Here is a 12,097-nt window from a genome sequence, read left to right as displayed (position 1 = left end):
TCTCTTCAAAAAATGAGAAGTGATCCAACCTTCTAGCCCAGCTTCAGGCCACATCAACAGAAGTTTAAAAAAAAAAAAAAGCCCACAGCCAACAGTGTTCAAGTGGGATGAATTATGGATGGTCCAAAATGTGACATAAACCGATATGGCCCTTTTGGGTGGGAGGGAATGAAATCCTATAACCAGAACCTTCAAGCGTGAGTGCTGTTTCACTTACTAATTAAAAGGGGGAAATAAAAGGCAGACAGCCTCAGAAAAAGCATAGTTTAGAAGACCATACTAACTGCCAATAACTACACTTGGAACAGATCAGCTATGATCCTCTTTATACTTTTAATTTCATGGCTACAGACCCAAGGACCCAATTCCAAAATCAGCCCTTGGGGGGAAAAAACTACAAGAAAAATCCACTGCAAAGCACCCCAACATGCAACAAACTTAGCGTGATTCAATTCAACAACTATTTATTAAGGCTTTACAAAGAGAAAGACAAAACAGTCTTTACCCTCCAAGTTTAACCTCAACGAGTGGGAAAGAAAATGTACACAGAAAAACCTGAATAATTCTGTGAGTTCCTATTCTATACGCGTGTATGTGTGTGTATACAACAAATCCCTAAGGCTTTCAGTTTACTAAATAAAATAATTTGCTAAATAAATTACTAGCCCTATGATGCCACCCTGATCCCCCAATACTAGCATCATGACCCCCTACACTCAAAACAGTTCAAGAACCTGGCGTTATCTACTATGGCCTATCAATTATCAAAGTGTTAAAATTCCATAGTACAATACAACCATTCTGAACATAACTCAATCAGACTCTCTGATAATCACTCCTGGATGACAATGAGCCCAGATCACCAGAGTGGCCCACTGACAAATGCCTGCTGACTTCAATAATCAGTCAATAACTCAATAATCAATTCACTTCTGTAATACCAGAGACAGTAAAGAAGACTGAGCTGAATGGGGACTCACCCAGGAAAAATGCCCTAGATAGTATTTATTTAAAATCCCCTTGTTTTCTTATGATTTAAAAGCATCGATTTATAGCTGAAAAGGGGCCTAGGAGAACCTCTCTCTAGTTAGCACAGGGGTTTTGAACCTTCACAGGCACCTCTGGTCATCTGCTGAGAGGTAGGAAACCCCTTCTCAAAATAAAAGAAACGTAATTAAATATAAAATCAAATTTCAGTTAGAGAGCAGAGAAATAAAGATATGATTGTTTTCTTATTCAAAGTTTAAGGAGCCCCTGAAATCTCTTTATCAACCCCAGGTTACCCAACTGGACTAGCTCAATTCCTGCCCCTCCTCCCCCATTTTACAGATGAGGAAACTAAGGCCTGCCCGATTTGAGTGATTTGTCCAATGTCACACAGAATATTCAAATACAGATCATGGGACCATAGATTTAGTGCTGGAAGGGGCCTCTTGATTTGACAAAGAAATTAAAGCTCTGCGTTACATTTTGCCCAGGATCACTCAGTTAACAAGTGTTTAAAGTAGGATTTGAACCCAAGGTCATCCTGACTCCAAATCTAGCGCCCTTGGAGGACTGTCCCCTCAGATTCCCACCCCAGTCCATGTCTGCCTTACTCAGTCCCTCCTAGATTGGGTATAAATCAATCTCCTGGGATTGAAATCAAAAACACTAGTCAAAAAGACTGTGTTATCCTCCTCTGCATAGAGCGCCCTCCTCCTTGGCTGACTTAATTTTAAGATATCCTTTCCAACTCAATGACAGCCACAGCCTTTATGGGGATAAGGTGGACTGTATTCAACGAACTGGAAAGCGATGATTAGTCTGGTCCATTTCTGAGCAATTTTACAGAACCCACAGAAAAAATTAACAACAGATGGATTATTTTCTTTTCCAAAGACAATGCAAGTGAAGTCACTGGGAGGCAAATCATTGCCAATTCAAGGAAGGAAATGGTCATTTATTTATCAAGCACCTACTATGTGCCAGGCACTGCGGCTAAGTGCTTTACAAGTATTTTTCCATTTGATCCTCACAACAACCCAGTGAAGTAAATGCTATGATTATCTTTTACAGGTAAGGAAACTGAGGCAGAGATCAAGTGACTTGCCCAGGGTCACACTGCTGTTAAGTGTCTTTTTCCATTGCCAATAACAGCTAGTTATTTGTACTGTTTTCTTAAAACAAAACAAATATTCTCAATGTTTTCTTCAGTGGCACAATCCTTTTTTTCAAATATCAGCAATATACACATTTTTTAATTTGTAGCTATTCTATAGATTTCTTTATCAGCGTTTAACCTACCTGAAGAACTTGGATCGAGCAACTAACTCACCAGTCTATCTCTAGAATCAAACTGGCAGTTTGAAAACAGAAATCTAAGGACATCTAGTAATGTAATTAGTGGCCAGTCCTACCTTGCAGTCCTAGAAATGCCTGAGACTGGCCAATCACGTAGCCTCCAGACTCAGTTTCTCCATCCTGACGATGAGGGAATTGGACTAAGTGAGCGCTAAGGTCCCTTCCAGCCCTAAATTTCTACGCTGCTAAAATGGGAATTTTTCTGGGTCGAATTTGTATTAGTTATGAATGGGCAAAGTGGTCATCTTGGATATTCCAGAATAATCTAAATTTCATCTGGGGGCATCGATAGATCTACTGTTTCCTTTTTCCAATTTTTCCTGAAGAGGTTACCAGGAGGTGCTTTCCCTAAAACAATGTCCCTTGTTCTGCATACTTCTCTTCTGTCTTCCTAGGGCTCCCCACCTCTTCACCCAGGCCACCACTGACCCTCCCCTATCGGGCACAAAAGTCAGAGGATTATTTTTCTCTCTTCCTCCTCTCTCACACAGACTTTCTCTCCACAGGGGGCTGGAAACTGGAGGAAATTCAAATCAAATTAGCTGCACATTAAAAAATAAACAGACAAGCAATCAGGAGGTGCCCACCCAACAGAAAGATCAGGATAGCAGCAAAGTCTGAATCAGCCCAGGAGAGAAGGGGCGGAGGGGGTGCAGGGAAGGAAGAAAAGACTCACAAATCAACATGGATGTAGTTAAACACTTCTAGAATGAGCCCCCACCAAGTGTCAGTAAGGCAGCCTCGGCCTAAATCCAAATGCGATTTAAAGAAAAACGGTGAGGGGGATGTTGGGTTGAACTTTTAAAAAAGTCGGCAAACAGTAACGTGTGTTGGTAAAATGCCATTTCTTTCTTCTCGTCTGGGATGGCAGAGGGAGGACTTAAGAGAAAGTCTTACTCAAAAGAAAATTCCCCATTCCCCCCAATACCTCCGCCCGATCTCTATTGCCCGAGTCCAGCCCAGCTCAACAACTGTTCCAACTCAGCGATATCCTCCCGCAAACCAGGACTTAGACCCCTTTTCGGAGAGGCACAAACCCATCTGGGGAGAAAAGTTGCCTTGGCTCGGTCCCCAGTCTCCGTCTCCAAATGCCCCCCCGTATCCAGACATTTTGGAAAAGTTTACGCGGAGAGCTCGGGCCTCCGCTGGAGCCGCAAAACGCGTCCGGGTATTTCCCCCCATTTTTTTCTTCTACCGGAGTGACAGACCGTCCCCATCCTCAGACCCACCCCCCCCCATCCCCATCCCACTCCCTACAGTGCCCAGCGCTTCTCCCCCAGCCCCAGGCCCAACACCTGGGGGCCAGAGGGTTCGTGCAACCCCCAACCAGGAACCGCGACCTGAGCCTTGCCTCCAGCTCCCCGGGCCCCTAGGTGCCTCCGCGCCCCTCCCTCCTCCCTCCCTAGCTCTCGGTTCTCCAGCCCCAGGGCACAGATTCTCGGCCTCTTCTTCCTCCTCCTCTTCCTCCTCCTTCTTCTCCTCCCTCCCCAACCAGATCGAGCTCCCCCAACAGGGTGAACGAATGCGAAAAGGAGGGGAGCCGAAGGGAGGGGGAAGGGTCCTTTGACCGTTCCCTCTTTTCCCCCTTCTACAACTCTTTAAGTTGGGAACAACCCCTACACTCCGCCGACAGCTTTCCAAAAGCAGCAAAGAGACGCAGGGAGGAAGCCCAGAAACTGGGGAAGTGAAGACATGGAGGAAAGGATTTGGCTGGGGGAAGGGGGACGCAGAGGGGGCAGAAGGGGCCGGGGAGCAGAGTAGGGAAATGTCAGGGCCCTGGCCGAGAGACCCGAGCCTGGGAGCCCCGCGGCGCCCCAGGAGTTGCCCGGGAATCCCGGGCTCGGCAGGCGGCGAAGGTTCGAAAAACTGCTACTTTGTAGCCTCCCGCCCCGCAAACGGCTACTTTGTAGCACCCAGGCCCTTCTCCCACGCCCGTGGCCTCCGGACCCCCAGCGCCCCGGCACCCGAAGCCCTTCCAAGCTACAAAGCCCAACAAAAAGGGGAAAGGGGGGCAGGGAGAAAGGGGGAGAAAATAAAGAGGCATCCTCACCTCCCGAGCCCGCCCCGCCGAGGGCCCCTCCCGCCCCCCGATGCACACACAAAAGTCCTCCAAACTTCAGCAGCACTTTGCGCTCTTTCATGGGTCTGGGCTGAACCCTCACACCATATGGAAAGTGACACGTCGAAGATTCCGCTGCTGCCTCCTTCCCTCCACCCCCCCCCGTACCCCCTCCCCTCCTCTCCCCTCCCCTTCAGGCAGCAATCCTGCCACCGAGATGGGGGGCGGGGGGATCGCTTTTGCACCACCTCAGAGACAGAGGACCTAGGGGCGGGGGACAGGGGTGCCAGGGAACTGAAGCAGGGAGGAGGCACAACGTAGAAGAAATAAAAATTGGCCGGTTTTTCTTTTTCTTGGAAAAATGTTTTTTGGCAAAGCAATGATTGGGGGAAGGGGAAGGGAATCTCTGCACTAAATGCTTTCCCCCCACTTTCCATACTTCGGTAGGTGCCCGTCTCCATCCCCTACCCCCCCTTCCTGGGTGCATCCCCCCCCCCACCAGCTTCCCCCAGCCCGGAAAGTGGGGGTGGGGTGGGAAAGGGGGAGGGCGGGAGGAGCGGGGCACCCCAGCCCCTCTCCGCCTCCAGCGCAGCCTCGCCACTTAAGCCTGAAGTTTTCCTGCTCGGAAAGGTGGACGCCCCCCGAAACCCCAGGGGTTCCCCGGAACCCACTAGCGGCGCTGGGCTCGGCTCTGGGGCTTTCCGGGGCAGTCCCGCTCCTCCAATGCCTTAGCCAGACGCGGGACCCCGCCGCCAGCCTGGGCTCTGGGGCTGCTACTTGGCTCCCGCCCGCTCGCCCTCCCCGGCCGATGCGGCGGCCGCTCCTTACCTTCCCGAGGGCTGAAACAGGGTGGGTGCCGGGGGGCGCGTAAGAGACCGGGTTGCCCTCTGCCTGCCTGCCGGCCTGCCTTCCCTCCCTTCCAGCCAGGCAGCCCGATAAATCCCTCCTGCCGCCGCCTCTGCCGCCGCCGCCGCCGCCGCCTCCGCTGCTCCTCCTCCTCTCCTCCTCCTCCTCCTCCTCCAGCCGCCGCCGCCGCCGTCGCCGCCGCTAAAATAACTACCAGCAGCTTTTGCTGGAGGATTCCGCCATGTCAATGATGTCGGGACCACATGGGGATTTGGGGCCAGCCCACATACCGTACAGTGCCGAGTAGCGCCACCCGCATAAATGCGCGCTAGCGGGCCCCGGGGCTTTGGGAGAGGTGGTCGCGCCTCCTCCCAAGACCCTCCCCAAGGACCTGGAGAAAGGTGGAGCGGCCCTCCGAGCCTGGGGACTTCCGAAAGGCCTGGGCTGCCTCTTCTCTGCAGTCTGCAAGGATTGCTAGGAGCTGGACGAAAACAAAAATGAGAGTCTGTGCCCTCAAAAAGCTTCCAGTCTGCTTGGGGGAGAAATAACATTTGTACACCCAATAAATAAACGCGCAAAGGAAATATAAAACCGGACAAAGGTCTTAAAAGTATTGACTATGAATGCTGCAGAATCAGTCTATCAATTTGAATTTATTAAGCTTATTAAGCACCTACTATGTGCCAAGCACTGTGGCTGTGCACAAAATAGGTGCTTAATAAATGCTTATTGATTAACAGCAAAACTAGGGTTACAAAGTGAATTTTATATTCTGGGGAGAGCCTCTTTTGTATCCCCAGCGCTTAGTACAATTCCTGGCACACAGGAGGTGCTTAATAAATGTAAGTTGAACTGAGCAGAGCCACCACATAAAAAGTGCATACAAAATATATATCAACTAAATACTGGATAATTGTTCAGGAGAAGCACTAGCAGTTGGGGAGGTGGAGGGGAGGGAGCAGGAAAGGCCTGTGAGAAGTATCCTTGGAGCTGGACGCTAGGAATTCTAAAAGGCTGAGGGGAGAGGAGAGTACGTTCCAAGAGTGAGGAACAGTGTGGGAAAGGCAGAGATGGGAAGCATGTTTGTTGTTGTTTGTTGTTGTTGAAATCTAGCCTCAGACCCTTCCTAGCTGTGTGACCCAGAGCAAGTCACTTCACCTCCATCTGTCAGTTTCCCTTTCCGTAAACTAGAGACAATAAAAGCACTGACCTCAAAAGGTTGGGAGGATCAAAGAAGACAGTATATGTCAAGCACCTTGTAAAGGTTAGGAACTATAGAAATATTAACCATTATTATTGTCGAGTTGGCCATATGGTGACCTTCAGTTGGGATGGAGAACCTCAACAGTGGGTCCATCAATACAGTGAGGATAGAGAGTGAATTAGGCCCATTGAACAAGAAGAGGCCTTTAGAAATATTGCGGTGCCTTTAATGACAATTTTTTCCTTGAAATGTGAGCCCATGTTTTTAACAATAGTCACCAGGTGATACTCTGGGATCGTGAAACATGAATGGTACACTTGAAACAGACTCAAGCCATGGGTCACCCAAGGGCTTGGCCCCTGGTAGGTGCTTACTAAATATTTGTTGATTGATGGTGTGCACCAGTAGACTACAACACAAGAATCGGGCCAGAGAAGCAACATAAAGGAGGGTCGTCAGAGACGTGGGGGACCACAAAGAAGGTAGGCCAGTGCATGGACCACCCATTGGACCATCCCCATGTTCAGTTGGCATCCATGAACTGTCAAAAGAACAAGAGGAAGGCTCCCAGCAGGAGACGTGTACTCCTATGGAGGATTCCCATGCAGAACATGGACAGATATCTCACTAGATGGGCAGGCATGGATGGGTTCCGACCAGGAGTTCCCACATGGATGAAATGTCAGCTCCACCAAAGCTACGCACATATCAAGAACTGAAATGGAGCTCAAAGGCCAGCTAGCAAACTGCCTTATTTCACAGATGAGGCCTAGAGATGGAGTGGCTTGAACGCCATCACACAGACAGGATTATGGGCTCCCAGGTCTCCATCTGGAAAGGAGCTCAGAGGCTGTCTAGCTCTAAACCGTCATTTTACCGATGAGAAAACTGCTCCCCCCCTCCCCAAGAAGTGACTTGATTTTATCCAAATAGTACAGCTAGGATTGGAACCCTGGACAACTGGTTCCAAACCCAGATCATTTCCCTGCATCTTATTGCTCCACGTAAAACATTGTCAATTTATTTTATACTCTACAGCAACTCTAAGAGATATCTTATCCTTTTTCCTTTTTTTTTTTTTTGCAAATAAGGATTTTTTTCCTTGAAAATATACATAAACATGTGTGCTGTTATTTTTAAGCCCCTACTATGTGCAAAACTTCCACAGAAGTCATAATAGGATACCTTATCTTAGCATTAAGGTGAACCTGAGTTCTTGAAGACTGAGCCCCTTAAGTGAAAGTTCTGGCCACAAGAAGCTGGAGAGTCCCCAACTCTGAGCCCAGGCTCAGACCGAAGATCTCGTCCAAAGACCAACGTAGGGAAGCATGGAGAGGTGCTTCACTATGTCAGTCTTCTGTAGGTGAAGAATTTTTTGGCCCTATTTTTTAAATTTCGAACTTAAAAAAAATAGCATTTCCATACATATAGTAGAACACAAAGAGAGGGTCACCAGTATTTCCCACCACTTAGTTTTTTTAAAGTACAAAATAAATTCTACACATTACTTTCAAAACTGTCTGGCTTCTCTGGATTTCCTTCTTTTCTCTGCTTTTTAAAAATGTTGTAAAGACCCTCTTTTTTTGTTTGTATCACCATCGATAACTCCCACCTCCACCCCCCATTAACAACCGAGAGAAGACAGGAGAAAAGCTCTCATAACAAATAAACACAATCAGGCCAAACAATCCCAGCCAATGGCCCCGGGCAAAATGCAAGTCCCTTTCTGTACCTAGTGTCCATCTGGTGGCTCCGTCTGCAGGTGAGTGACACCTTTCCTCCTAGGTCCTCTTGCAAACATGGTGGGGCACTGCTTGGATCAGAGTTCTCAAGTCTTAAGTCTTAAGCAGCCACAACCATTTTCATAGACCCTCTTCTGAATCTGGAGAGGACCTGGGTTAATGGAGTGCTGGGCACCCAGGCTGACTAAACATGAATGTGGCATGCAGAGTCCTATGACTGTCCCCAGATGAGCTGCAAAGTTAACGAAGCTCATGGAATCTAGGAGAGACTAGCAATTGTTTCTGTTTTGGCCAGAAACCCTGCGGGTCTTCCCTTCCCAATTTTATTTATTTATTTATTCTTTCATTCCTTTGTTTGCTTTAATGAGGTAAAGAGGCCATTCTTTGCCACATTTCTTATCTAGCCTTAATCACTAGGAATGAGCATCGCCTAAGACAAACAGACCCGGGACAGCCTTAGCTTAAAAAGGCCAAGGTTTCCCATTTTACCAATGGGGAAAATGAGGCTGAGAGCAGTTGAGTGACTTGCCCAGGGACACACAACTGGTGTCAGGTAGGATTTAAACTCATATCTTCCTGACTCCTTGTGCCCACCAAATCGATGCTTCTTGACTGAAGATGTGCAACTCTTAATTTGTAACGTGTAATGTAACCTTTTGCTCTCTACCCACCAATTTGGCAGATATAACTCTTCAGAAATTGGAGTATTCTGTGAAATTGGCCGATATGACTCTTTGGAAATTGGTGTATTCGAAGCCATATAGCACAATCAAAAGAATTGGGGGGTGGGGGTGAACTGGGCCAGCAATTCCATTTGTTTAGAGAACTCCTAGTGAGGACCCTCCCTTTACCAACTCAAGTCAGTACCTAATCTGTAACCCATAGTGTTGGAGAGTTTCCTTGACATTGACAAATGACTTGCCCAAGGTCACACATCTAGTATGTGCCACAAACAGAACTTGGGCTGATTTTACCTTTCTTTGTAGATACAAAGAAGCATATAATACAAAGTGGCCGGGCACACAATCAGCGCTTTTTGATTGATTGATATCTGACCATCTATCCACCAAATCTTTGATTTGACCCACAATTTTTAATTCTTCAGTGTTGTTTTAAAAGATGAGCCTTACCACCAATCGGGGAATGGCTGTACAAATTTGGATATAGGACTGTAACAGTAAATTTTTAATTCATCAGGAACAGTGGTATTGGTGTTATTTTAAAAGATGAACCTTACCACTAATCGGGGAATGGCTGAAAAAATTGGGATATAGGAATGTAATAATATACAACTGTGCTGTAAGAAATGTTGAATATTATGAGTACAGAGAATCATGAGACAATTTATACAATCTGATGCAGAGGGAAATCAAAGCCAAGAAATCAGTATTCAGCTAGATCCAGATTAGCACTAATGCGGAATCCCATTAAGAGGCTGTGTATATTTTAATTCATTCTATTCAAAGTTATATTTATGGAAACTACAGTAATTAGTTCCAGCCCAATGGAAACATGCAGTTCAAATTAGAAATATACAACCACTTCAGGGGTATTCATTATTCAAAATAATCATGTCCTATCTACACTCAATGACTAGGACAATATAAATAGAAAGAAAAATCCCCAAATAATGAAAAGTGAAGGTCGAAAAATTACAAAGAACAAGTAAGACCCCAAAGAAGAGATATAAGAAAATGCTCCTATTCTACTTCTTTGTGGAGGTCCATAGGTGTGGTACATTACATCTATTTTCAAACTTTTTCAATACGTGATTAGTTTTGCTGATTTTTTTCTTCTTCCTCTTTTTATTTTTTGTCTTTAAAATATTTTTTGTCATAGGGGATAGCTGTCTTTGAGGGAGAGGGGGAGGGGTACTGAAGAAATTCTGGTGATGTAAAAAAATGAAATATATCAATAAAAAAAGTTTTTAAAAAAGGGCCCTTAAAAAGAGGAGGTCCAAGCTTGGCCCTGGAGAAGAGATGAAGAAATGAACCCCCTTCCCCTCTTTGCACAGGTGGGAACCTTGAGGTGGACAATTGGATATGTTGTTAGTTTCAGTTGATGTGACAGTTATCTTTAGTGAACTGCTTTTTTCTCCTTTTAAACTTTTTTTTTAATAAGGGGTGGCTTGCTGAATAGGAGCAAAGATATTCATTCAGAAATGGAAGTGATAAAACCACCAAAGATATCGATTTTTTAAAAAGGTTCATGTCAGAAGTGACCCAGCATCAAAGGCATTGAGGGATCAATTTTCAAGGAACCTGAATGATAGGAAAATGTCACAGGTTGGGGCAGGGGGAGAGAGAAATCTCAGACTTTATTATCACCAAAAGCAAGTGGCCAAGAAAACCGCCTACTCATCTGCCTACGTTCCCATCTCTATAATGAGAATCGTTTACACATGCATCCAGAGCATCCTCGATGTTGTGAGAAAGGAACAGGAAGGCTTCCTCAAATCACAGTCACCCAAGTATAGGCGCAAAGACTCCTAGAGCTAGAGCTGAACGGAGACCCCTCACATTTTGCAGATGAAGAAGCTGAGAGCCAGGGAGGTGAGAATGGTTTAACTATTATCACATAAGCAGTAAATTGAACCAAGGTCCTCCTATTCCAGAGTTAATGATCTTAATATTCTGAAAAGAGTAGATAATATAAGATCCTATTTGTTTATATTGTGTTGACTATGAAGAGGTATTCAATTCATCAGAGTGAACCACTCCCTTGGAGGCTCTTCTCCAATAGGCTACTTCCTGTGCATATCTCAGAATCATACAAGATTCCCTGACAGGTGTAATCACAGGGACAGTTTTGTTCCATAGCCATCTGATTATTCATATCAAGTAAGGCATAGAACAGGGTTGAGGGGGAGCAGAGATAAATCAGGGAAAGCAGGGCCCCAAGTTAGGAGAAGAGTAGAGATGAGAGCCCAGCTCTGCCTCCTAACCTTATGTGTTCTTTCTGCTAAACTAACTTTGCCTGACATTAATGATTGCCATAGTGAGGCATAGAAGGGCCCTCCCTTGGAGCTCTAACCACCCAGTTATTCAGGAGTGAATGGACCTTTCACTAGAGGTTGTTTCAACAATTAAGATCAAAAGGACCACTCAACAGTGGCCAGAGGCTATGTTTCTTTGCAAGCCTTCAAGGCCCAGCTAGTGCTTGTCTTCCTTAGGTGGGCTTTCTTTATCCCCCTAATTGTTCCTCCCTTTTTCCACTGATTCTGTAAGTTGTGGCTACATATCGTATTGCCACGCCTGCCGGGTGAATGTAAGCTCACGGAGAGTAGGGACTGTTTTTTGTTTTGTTTTCTTTTTTCCCCTCAGTCTTCTTATCTCTAATACCTAGCCGGATTTATTTTTTTTTTCTGGGACCTGCCATGAGGAACTCCTTCTACTTTGGTAGAACCTGCAGCAGTTAGTCTTGGAGAGTTGTCAGTGGCACTAAGGGGTAAGTTGTCTAGGATCACTCAGACAGTATGTGTCAGAGGCAGGACTTCACAGGATCATAGCTTGGAGGCAGAAAGGACCTTAGAAACCATCAAGTCTATCCCTTCCATTTTTTGCAGATTAGGAAACTGAGGCACAGAGAGCTTAAGTGACTTGCCTGAGATTGCACAGGTAGTATCTGAGGCAGAATTTGAACTCAGGTCTCTTTGAGTCCGGTGTCTTAGCCACTATATCATGTTCCCACTTTCATAATCATATTTATATCATAGCTATCTGTATTAGTGTCTTATGCCTCTCCAAAAGTATATATTCTCATGAGGGGAAGAACTGCCTTATCTAAACTTTATGTATCTCCCCCAGCACCCAGTACAACAACGATATAGTTATTGATATTAATAACTAACATTTATATAACATCTATAGCTGGCAAAGCACTTTGATCCTCACAACAACCCTG

General features: G+C 45.9%; 1 protein-coding gene across 1 annotated transcript in view; it reads right to left on the bottom strand.

Annotated features, from left to right (window-relative positions):
• The window catches only part of FNDC3B (fibronectin type III domain containing 3B), a 390,617-nt gene extending 385,252 nt beyond the window's left edge, over window positions 1–5,365 (bottom strand). The window contains exon 1 of the mRNA XM_036753943.1: window positions 5,231–5,365. The gene's annotated coding sequence lies outside the window, so the exon portion shown is untranslated. The remainder of the gene's footprint in view (window positions 1–5,230) is intronic.
• Window positions 5,366–12,097: the final 6,732 nt, after the last annotated feature.

This window comes from Trichosurus vulpecula, chromosome 4 (genome assembly GCF_011100635.1).
Source record: "Trichosurus vulpecula isolate mTriVul1 chromosome 4, mTriVul1.pri, whole genome shotgun sequence".
Taxonomy (NCBI): domain Eukaryota; kingdom Metazoa; phylum Chordata; class Mammalia; order Diprotodontia; family Phalangeridae; genus Trichosurus; species Trichosurus vulpecula.
Note: the sequence above shows the minus strand (reverse complement) of the source record. Positions and strands in the feature narration are given on the sequence as shown.